This window comes from Salmo trutta, chromosome 24, assembly GCF_901001165.1.
Source record: "Salmo trutta chromosome 24, fSalTru1.1, whole genome shotgun sequence".
NCBI classification, from domain to species: Eukaryota; Metazoa; Chordata; class Actinopteri; order Salmoniformes; family Salmonidae; genus Salmo; species Salmo trutta.
In genome coordinates, this window is record NC_042980.1 from 13,702,595 (window position 1) to 13,714,310 (window position 11,716).

At 38.3% G+C, this 11,716-nt stretch overlaps 1 protein-coding gene across 2 annotated transcripts in view; it reads right to left on the reverse strand.

Annotated features, from left to right (window-relative positions):
* Positions 1-7,561, reverse strand: part of LOC115160728 (cysteine/serine-rich nuclear protein 3) — a 30,349-nt gene extending 22,788 nt beyond the window's left edge. Inside the window, exons 1-3 of one of the 2 annotated variants that reach the window (XM_029711069.1) lie at positions 7,292-7,561; positions 7,125-7,193; positions 6,256-6,299 (exon numbers count right to left, since the gene is read on the reverse strand). The gene's annotated coding sequence lies outside the window, so the exon portion shown is untranslated. The remainder of the gene's footprint in view (positions 1-6,255; positions 6,300-7,124; positions 7,194-7,291) is intronic. The other variant, XM_029711071.1, reaches the window with a different exon arrangement.
* Between the last annotated feature and the right edge of the window lie 4,155 nt (positions 7,562-11,716).

The following is an 11,716-nucleotide window of genomic DNA, read 5'->3' on the forward strand; positions in this document are numbered from 1 at the left end:
CCATGTTAGCAGTCCGAGGTTGGGCTTAACCTCATAAATCACTGGTGTGAGACACGGCCATAAACAGCAACCTTTAGAGGCAGGCAGGGTCTCAGCTGGGCTCCCTGAGGAGAAGCTGTGGCCTGGATGATTATAGATCTACAGATGATGTCGACGGAGGATTCCTGCAACCTGGTATGTGGCGGAGGGAACATAAACACAACGCTGATGGATTTCACATTCAATGGCACTGTTTAAAAATACATTATACATGAAAAGGCCACAGAGGAATATATTTGGTGAGGGGGTCAGAGAGGACTCGCTCTCTCTCTCATAATCATGGGTTCAGGAATAACAGAATGCTCAAGGTAATTTTGTCAAAATTGAGTTATTGACATAGCCTTGTTCTGTTCAATTTTCTCCTCTATATAGTACTCTAAATACCCAAATTCATGTTGTTAAGTTCAAAAGAATACAAGATAAAAAATTGTTGACACCATTCAAATCAATGAGGGTTCGGAACTTTAAAGCCAATTATCTCAGAATCATCTTTTGCAGATTGAATCTTATAGTCCCAAGCTTTCGGTATATCAGTCCGCACACAAAATCGAATTATATGCATTGCATACTAACTATGAAATAATTCAAATATGGCCTCTTAGGTGGAGAGGGCATATTTATATTCAAACACTCAACGTTTCTGAGGCACCAATAACACAATAATATAATCTACATCTTACTTATCCATGATCAGATTATGGTCAAATGAAATTGAAAGGAGAACAACAAAGAGTCCAAGATAATTGGAAAGTCACATGCACAAGGAACCATGCACCAATTAAACACAAAGGAATCCATTTAAGGAAATGTAGCACATCTACAGATTTATGCAAATCAGACTTTCGAAATGCGCTCTGTACATTTGTTAACTTGCAGTTGCCTGAGGCTGTAGACTGCTCCACACACATGAAAGGAAAGGAGGGAGTCAGACCAGCCCACTGCTGTACATGGAGGGAGCTCGCCTGCCTGCTGCAGCTAGCACAGGGACCATTGATCTATCTCCTCCTCCCTCACAGAACAATAGAGGAAACGCCAGCGCTGTATTTTATCAATGCAGGTCCAGGGATAAGTGAGATAGAGGCTAATGCCAAGCATTAGGATGTTTAGGGTGATATTATATCAAACTGGGCTGCTCTGTTCCATTTCATAACATCGATAATGTATCGACATACAACTCCAAATAATATGAGTTCAGAGTTGCTAAGCGGGATGTTGTCATTACAATTCAATGATGGGTAAATAAAAGAACATTATGTTGTATGCACCCAATATGGTTGGTTATCGTTTGGTTATTTTCAAAGGCAGTTTGTGTATAAAAAAAAAAGCAGGTCATTTTATTATTTATGTTTCCTCTTTTAAACATGTATTTATAAAATGTTACAGTATTACTAAAAGGCAAAAGCTGATACTTTTGTGTGGAGTTGATGCTTGCAAGAAGCAGCACATGAATTCATCTGACATTAGTCCGACAACATACACTGAGTATACAAAACAATAAGAACAGCTGCTCTTTCCATGACAGGTGAATCCAGGTGAAAGCTATGATCCCTCATTGATGTCACTTGTTAAATCCACTTCAATCAGTGTAGATGAAGGGTAGATGAAGGGTTACAGGTTAAAGAAGGATTTTTAAGCCTTGAGACAATTGAGACATGAATTGTGTATGTGTGCCATTCAGAGGGTGAATGGGAAAGACAAAATATTGAAGTGCTTTGAACAGGGTATGGTACAGTGGTAAGTGCCAGGCGCAACTGTTTGTGACAAGAACTGCAACACTGCTGGGTTTTTCACACTCAAACAATTTCCTGCATGTATCAAGAATGGTCCAATGGTCAATATTAGGAAGGCGTTCACTGTATATCAATCCCTTTTGTCTGCCATAATTAGTCAACCAACCGAATGATGCACATACAGCTAAACTTGTTGGTGTAATTCCAGTCATGCACTGTGGAGGCATAATCAGGTACTTTCACCCTAGTTGTCAATCACAGTCCTCAGCCAAATTATTCATAAAAGCATATTTTATTTATGGGTGCATTTTCCCATGCTACCTAAAAGTTTGCATAAGCTCTAGCTCTGGCAGAGACAGAACTGCCAAGGCACCTCACAGAGACATAGATGCTTTCATCTCTCATACAAGCGGAGGGAGCCAAGGTGGTGTTGGTCCACGTTAGGCAGACATCCTTATGATTTATATATAGTAGTATCTGTTGAGATCTTCAAGCATTTTCACATGTAAAACATTCGCTCTGTTATTTGGGAAAATTCATGAAGCAGGTTATACTGTAGTTGTAGGTAGACAGCGCAAATGTAATTATATTCATCTCAAATGAGAGTGCAAGAAATAGAGATTTTAACTTGAAGATATGTTTTGTTTGTACTATAAATAATCTAAATAGACCAAATGAAAACATAGCCTTTGTAGGCTAAAAAACGATATGCAGCTCTCACATTTTCAGAGGCTAAATTTAGCCTAATTAACTAACTTCATCCTAATGGATACGGACTCCTGCAAGCCGTCTGATAGAAACAGAGTCATCACCACCAGACAAACTCAGTTATCCATATACAAAACATCCTCCTTTTACTCACATGATTTTCTTTGTCACTAGAATATCTACTGTAATATCTATGTTTAATGCAGAGGGATGCAAAAATATGATCATATGGTTATACTCACATAAATATAATGATTGTTTTAATTACGTGGTTATACTAAATCAACCCTCTGTGATTCACACATTTACTGTAAAAAAAATATATATATTAATTTGACAGTATGACAACATTTCTGACTAATGCTCTGACAAAATAAAAACATTTACCACAATGGTAGTCAATTTACCAAAGAGTTTTCCCCCCCACATTAAAACTGGTTGCCATAGTGATGGGAGGCATAATGAGCAGCTTAACTGCATGCTGGAAATCATTTGTTGAGAATTTATTCAGAGAAATGTGACATCCCAAACTCATAGGAATAGGAAAAGAGGTGCTCTTTATTTTCCTTGGAATCAAAACAAATTGATAAAAATTCACTTCCAAATGAAAACATGTCTTGATAAGTATGCAGGCCCATTACCAATGAGAGTACATCAAATGAGATCGCATAATTATGGTTATAGGTTATAGTTAGCATAATTATGGTACTGTATCTATCACATTCAGAGTTATTAACAGTACTAAAATGCAGGATTCCAGGGCAATATGTTTATGTGGGCTGGGTTCCAGTAACTAACTGTTTATGTCAGATCCAAGTCATTTATTTCCAGTGACACAAAATAAACTGCAAGACATAGGCTGGGCCAGTAACCGAAAGGTTGCTGGATCGAATCCCCGAGCTGACATGGTAAAAATCTGTCGTTCTGCCCCTGAGCATGCCAGTTAACCCACTGTTCCCCGGGCGCCGAAGACGTGGATGTCGATTAAGGCAGCCCCCCCCCCCTCTCTGATTCAGAGGGGTTGGGTTAAATGCGGAAGACACATTTCAGTTGAATACATTCCGTTGTACAACTGACTAGGTATCCCCCTTTCCCTTACCTTGTAAATAGAACCATCACTTTAAGCTCATCTAAATAAAATGGAGAAAAAAAAACCAATTTCAAGTCAACCTATAGTAAGCAGGAGAGAGAAAGCACTTTCCACATTGATGTCATGGCAACATCTCATGGGAGCCAGCCAAACCCTGAACAACCTCGCTAGCCTGCACAGAGCCAGACCAAATAGACATTGAGATTAGAAACCAACATTCCTTCTGAGAGTGAAACAATTATTCTGTTTATATGAGTTGATATTTGTGCCGTTTGACTAAATTCAATACTGGAATACATATTCAGTCGATAGAATGGATTGACATGGTCTTCCATTTTCAAGAGGGGTGTTACATTTTGTTGAGACATTAAAGCCTTCAGGTGAGAAAAATCTAATCATTGTTTCTCCAAGATAGATAAAAAAAAAGTGTAATTGTTTCTTTGTGATTTTGTTCCCTGAACAATAAACAGACAATGTCCTGTTCAGCCTACAGACACGCTTCCTACAGGACAGAACATTCCAACTGATAAACAAGATGTGAACCGGTGATCTAAAGCACAAGCTACTCCCTACCCAAAACAATCTTCTAGCTTGACCTTTTTGCCTGTTTTACAAGTCACTATGAATGGAGTTGCAGGTCAACTTTAAAGCCAAGCATGAATCCCTGTCATTTCCACATAAAAGGATGCCAAATTGATTTGGCTCTGAATGTGAACCTCCGTGTGAAGACTACTCACCCGCGCTGGAGTCATGCAGGGAGATTCTACTCTGTACTGTTATCTTTAAAAGCCGTGCCACCTTCCCTGTGAATCTTTAATGGACCCCATTCAATGTGACAGAGCCCAAGCCATCTGTGCTACAATATGTAATCGCAACACATGGCAGATTCAATGTACCAGATTAATGATCCAGCCTAGCACCCAGTAAATACATTTAGTGAATGTTTCAATGTCCCTTAACTATGTCACATGTACTAATTCAATTATATTGCTGACCGATTGGATATAGAAACAGATGGATCAGGGAGGACAAAATTCACAGCCAAGGTAAGAGAAGGAGCTCCACTCTTGCCTCACAGATATCAATCGCTTTGCTGGAATGTGTGTGTGTGTGTGTGTGTGTGTGTGTGTGTGTGTGTGTGTGTGTGTGTGTGTGTGTGTGCTGCACAGAGCTGTCTCGGTGGCTCCTTCCTGTTTGACAAAAGAGGATGGTTGAGGGACAACAAAGAGGGTAGTGCTGGATAATGAGGCACGTTGCCATATTCAAACCCAGTTCACTGCTTTACTGGCGCAGCGTGTCTTCCCAGCTGCTGCCAATGCTGACATCCAATTACATGACCTTTGCTATCTAACCCATTTTGATAAGGCATTGAATAATCAGCCTTGCAATTATTACCTAAAATCTAATGCTATTTTTCGTTTTTTAAACAACTAATTGACCAACGTCGATTAAAATATAGAAATTCTATTTAGCTTTTTTTTCTGAGCTCAATGCACAGTTTCTCTAGAGATAAATCAGCTCAAGCCTGAACAGGGCGATGTATGAGTTATAGTTTCCAGCAGGCCAATATTCTACATAGTTTAGTGTAGAAAATGGGGTAATTGACTACAATGCCCATAATCCATTGGATTCCTACTTGTCCGGTCTGTGTGGGCAAGGAGATGGAGAGAAGGGAGAAGAACGCGCAATTGAGAGGGATAGAGAGCAATTGCTTCGTGAGGTATCTCTACCTGAAAATACATGATCTAAGTGATTGATGGTTGGTATTCAGCAGTCATAAAAGTATACCTTATTTACTTTGACGAACTACTAATATAGTGATTTTGTCAGCATAGGCAGCAGCTCTATAGAGATGAGATGATGACCTGGAATGAAATAATAAAGTCACCAAATAAAACGAATGTAATATACACAACAACTGAAATATTTTAGTAAAGTAATGTAAATAAAGTATGGTTAATAAGCCAAACAAATAATCAAAACTGAAACTAAAAAATAAAGAATATTTTTTAATAATCTAACCGAAACCGAACCGACCTCAAAAAGCACACATTTTTTTGGTCTTCTAAAATGGCACTCATCATACTGATGTATACAACTGCTTGGTAAAGCCTGTATTGTGTCTGTTGAAGAAAATAAAAGGCACATCCACCATCAAGGATTACCTTTTCAGCCATTATCAACAAGGCCCTATAATGTAAGCCACTGGGTGTTTCCCCCGCCTCAAAAGCCATTGGGAAACTATTTCATGTACTGTAGATTCTAACACATTGCAGCATGTAATGAGTACCTAATGTCTTATTATAATCTCATAATGATCATGACTGAATAACAGCCAATATGCACATATCATAGATGTTACAATGTGTTTGTATTCATTTAATATACCAGAAGCTGTGCCTTGTCTAACAATTCCTGACTACTATAGAGTTGTTTCTATTTCATAACCAGCCTGTGTTGAGTAGACACTGTAACACAGTTGTCTCTCTGAATATCAAGATCAAATCTTAAGATAGCTTGTTGAGATATTTTGTAGCAAAACTGCACCAGCTGTGCAAGCTTTTAATTGATTCTCAGAGCCAACAAATTCTACCAAAGGCAGGTGGCATCACATTTCTGCATTCCACAGAAACACATGACATGTTAGACAGTATAAAAGAGAGAGACAATATACTTAGCTAGTCTTACCTTAAATAAAAGATGTAGGTATGCTGTAGCAAATTGTCTCTATTCTGTGGAAGAAAATAAATGAATTTAGATGTAAATGAGCCTAGAGTCAACCATTATTTCCAGAGGCAGTGTAGCAACCAGGGTGCTACATAAAATCAGGTTGAAAGTGACTATAAAATATAACCACCAATGAACTCGAGGTGATACAGGTAACAGAGAATATCATTTTTCACTGGGAAGGTCTGTAAAGACTGACCCGTTGGAAATTATATGTTTTTCATTATTCCTTTGAATAGTCACAGCAACATTAAAAATAACTACTGTAAATGAATAAATTGTTCAGTTAAACATGGAAAATGTCTCTTATCAAGCCAGCAAGCTCTGTTCTAGGAAAAAATATATTAAAAAATGTATGTTGATTAAAATCATGGTAATAGCCGATTGGCAGTGCTCTTTCTGCACTAACCCTCTCAGTAAGAGAGAGAGAGGGAGATCTCCCAGTGGAGGCAGGAGTAGAGTGTGCACTATGCCTGACACAGATGCATGTTCTTCAGGAGGACTCTGCAGGGAGCCAGCCTCTCCCTCTCCCAAATCTCACTACTCTGCATGGGAGCATTTTAGCTACTTGGATTCACATGTGTATGTACAGATACTAATAACACACACAGGCATGCATTTAAATACACACACACACACACACACACACACACACACACACACACACACACACACACACACACACACACACACACACACACAATATTCAATTATATGCCCCAATATATACACAGATCATACCGTCAATGAAAACTGTAACCAAACACATGACATGATTTAACTCTATGCCAGATTGATAAGGATAATGACGTTCAAGTTGCGGCACTTACCATTCATTTCATGTTTCAGCCTTTGCAACGCCTGCTTGTTCAATGACGTCCCGTAGCCTAATTAAACATCTAAATTATACGTTTTTTTGTTGTTGAGAGAATGTCATTCACTCCATTCATAAAAAAAAGCTTTTTTTTTAGGTGCACACTAATTAAGATTTGCCTACCTGGCACAGTCGTGTCGCATCCACAGTGCACATTCATAGGCAGTTCTTCCGGTTTCTCTTGGAACAATGGTGCAGCATCGGTCTGACAGATACATCAGCAACGTGACTTCCCTTAACCAATCATTTCACATGGTTTAAGGAATCAGGAATCGTCTGAAACCTTTGTACACTGTTTTGCCTACTGTAGGCAAAGCTGGGAAGACAATGTGCATCAATGCTAGCAACTATAGCCAACCGCAATATGGCGTTTATACACTCAGCTTGGATACAATTGTATCTTTTAAAGTCAACGGTGTCGAACTTGGTGTATGCATAACCTCGTCCCACGGGAGTGTCTGGGAACGAGATTAGTGTATAAATGACAATTAAAAATAATCACATGGTGTTGTTCTCCTATTTCATTTAATTTCAATTGAAAGTATTCATAAATAACCTATGAATATATTCACTACCATCTTATCTGTTTTAATGCTCAATGTATTATGTTATTGACAAAACATTTTAGGGGAGAGTGGGGTAAATTGAGCAATTTTTTACATTCAGAATCACTCTGTCAAGGGAAATATAGTATTCTTTCTAACAAAGATATCTGTATATTTCAGGATGTTGTGTATCCCTGGAATAATGTAAACATTACAGGTTTGGAAACATCGCTTGTCCCCCAAAAAAGTGGGCTCTTGGCACAATTTACCCCGGTATGGGGTAAGTTTAGCCTCGGGACAGGGTAAGTTAAGCCACATACAAATTTCTGTACTTAATTAAATATTACCACTACCTTGTCTATCTGTTTTTCCCATACACAATTCAACACAATCCCAATCGCGTTTGTCTTTTAATAATTTTAAGCATCTTTTAAATCTGCACTATGTAACTTTTGGGGCGACCTCACCAAATTCACATAGAAATGTGAGTTATAGATCTGTCATACCCGTTGAAAGCAAGTCTAAGAAACGGAAGATATGTTTTATGTGCACTATTTCTATGCTTCCTGTTCTTAACTTTCGTTTTTGCTTTTACTTTTGAGTTTTGTACACCATCTTTAAACAGCAGAAAATACAATATTTTTGGTTATTGAAAATACATTTCACAGAGGTTTAAATGGTACAATGATTCTCAACACTATATATTGATTGTTTTGTCAAACTGAAATTAGCTGAACAATTAGAATTTTAGGAAAATGGGGGAGAGATTTCTGCATATTAACACCTAACAAACACTGTTTTTTTAATCACTTTTAGCATAGGCCAGGCCCTATTGTTACCTCATATCCCAGTGATAATACCTTGCATTACCCCTGGGAAGAAAGCACTTCAATTTGCTAAACTCACCATTGGCTCAACTTACCCCAAGGCAAACATTTTGACTATATTATCCCACACAGCTACAAGGATGCACTTTCATGCTAGGTTTAGGACCTCATATTGAAGCTTTTAGAGACCCCAACTGATGTATTGAACAATTATCTACTTTGGTTTAGATACAAGCGTCCTGAAACCTCTAACACAAAACATTCATTTGAGTTGGTAAAAATCGTTTTTTGGACCTATCTTGCTTACCACTTTTTCTATATGGTTTCGTCCTTCACAGACTCCATAAAATGATGGCCTCTTCCTACATATTTGGTCAAATTAATTTTGTGTATGGTTTCCGAGAAACAAAGCGGTTACAACTTATCTGTTTGGCTCAACTTATCGGACTCTCCCCTATTAGTATAAATTACATAGACCTAGAAAGAAATGTTTCTATAGTCTACACCAAAATTGTGTGTGTACACTATGTTAAGTATTTGGGAAATTATCAAAACCATAGCCTCATGTTTACTACCAAGATCTGCCTTGACTTAAGTTTCTGACTGTTGCAGATTGCTGAAGTACACTGCCATCTAGTGGATACTATATAAAGATACATTACTTTCTCAAAACGTTTGAGAGATGTTTACCACAGTATTACACACCCTCTATCGATCAATTCCATCCAGGCCTATGGAAGGGACTCAGAAGACCGACTTCTTTGGGATCCTAAGTCAAAGACGGTACACGTGTGCAGTAGCCTATGTATTTCATTCTAAGTAGACACCCAAGTTCTATGTACACAATGCTCTCTCTAACACCATGGTACCTGGGTGGAGGATGTGCTTCTCTGAAAGAACAGTAGATGATGCTAGTAGTTCACTTACAGCAGGGCTGTGTAGAAATACACAATATGTTATGGTACTCATTCATTATGCAGTGATCATTCTTTTTGAAATGTTTTCCTTATTTTACACATTCTCATTTACAGCAAAGACCTGGGGAATAGTTACATTTTCAGTGCTGTTTCCTGTACTATTGTATAAAAGAGCAATTCATCTACAAGAGGCCTGAATAGAGATTACGCGTATCATTCACTGTAAATTACCAGTTAACATCCAATTGGTTTGGACTATTTGTGTATTATGAACAAAATTATTACATTATGTAAGTTCATTGTTTCAATTGGATGAATACTGTAGTCATAAATGGTTTAAATGAGGGGAAGCCATAAGGGAACGAGTGTCATCACACTACTCTAGTTCATTGTTTCAATTGGATGAATACTGTAGTCATAAATGGTTTAAATGAGGGGAAACCATAAGGGAACGAGTGTCATCACACTACTCAGATGTAATGTGTAATTCTCTGACACAGATGAAACAGTGTCTGGGTAGTAGATTATATTGTAGAAGAGGATTGGGTTATTACTGTAACTAACATGCTATTGGCCATTTCACTGTCACTGCATTCTCCCAGCATTGTCATTGGACTAAAAGAGACCCCCCCCACACACACCAAATAAACAAACCAAATAAACAAACATCTAATCATTCAGCCTCCATAGCTCCCATAGCTCATTTACATTGGCACTCAAGCGAGTCTGCAACAATTGTTAAAAATACTTTTTGTGATACATTGTAGTGACTACAGTATGACTTGTGTGAAGATCTACCATTATATTATATTGTGTTTTATTAGTACTACCAGAAAAAAAAACGATTTACTCTACTACTTAGGTTTATGAAGTGAACTAAATGTTTTAAATTCATGTTATGTTTTGTAATTCCCTCATCCTTGTTTTACTCAGGGTGGCTATTTGTTTTGGCATCTCCATTAGAATTTATCTGAAGTATTTCCTCTGTAGTGCTTATTAGCCTCTGGCACATTACGAAATCGTATAATTATAACCAATGTGTTTATATTCTATGAGAAACAATGTGCTCATTATTGACTTCATTCATTTCAAAGTTTGAGACAATAATGACAGCTGTGCTATTCTGACTAATGGTGAAAAGTCTGTATTTGCCTGTTAATGCCGTGTGCAGTAGTATCTTAATTGTCTTTGGTCTAGCTGCCTCCGTGGTGTGTATTCTGAATAGATTGAAGATCCAGCTCAATGTGACACCCTGCTCTGGCCTGTCCTGAATTATGCAATCATCTCAAGTGAACTGAGGATATCTGGTGTCCTTCCATCACCGTTGTATTTTGGAGACATATGTCATGGTCGTGCATAAGGATGAAACCTCTTTTCAGTCACAGCAAGCGATGTCTACGTTTAGGGAACATTTCAAAGTTTGGGTTTTAAAGTCATGCTGAGAGTTACAGTATGGTCAAGTTGAAACTTTAACATTGAAGTATGAAATGTGGTGTAAAAATGAGTGTTGAACACAGTAGAGTGTCAGTGTGTGTGTCTGTGTGTGTGTGTGCTCTTCAGAGGTCTTCTGTTCAAAGCCAGTCAGTTACCTCTGTCTGTTGAAAGAGACCTCTCAGACTTTCTAGAAAGTGGAACCCTGTGGAGTGTACTGACCTGTGTCTTCCCTCCCCATGCATTTAATCTGTATACCTGGACCAGACCGATAGTTTCCCAACAATGGAAATTCAATCAACCTGCGTATCAACCTGCATAAGTGAGAGGAGCCCCGACCACAAACGCTCTCGTCTCTCTCCAAACCACAAGTGGCCACTGCCTATTAGGGCTGGGAATTGCCAGGGACCTCATGATACCATATTATCATGATACTTCAGTGCCGATATGATATGTATTGCAATTCTCACGATTCTATATGTATTGCGATTCGATATTGTGATTTTATTGCGATTCAATGTTCCAAACATATTGCTCACCATATGTCTGCTGCAGAGGCACAGGATAGTTTGTTTTGGTGCAGGTACAGCCAACTAGTTCAAAAATACTATCACAACTATACAATATATCGTCAAAAGTAATATCCCGAAATGTAACTGTATAGTTTTTTCCCCCACATCACTACTGCCTATAATAGACCGGTTAAGGGAGAACTCCAAGTCAAGAAGATAAGGGAGGTTCAGCATTTCAGAGGTAAGACTGAAGAATCCCTCAGCACAGCAAACTGTGAGTATGTTGTTCTCTCATGTTATCAAAATACTTGTATTT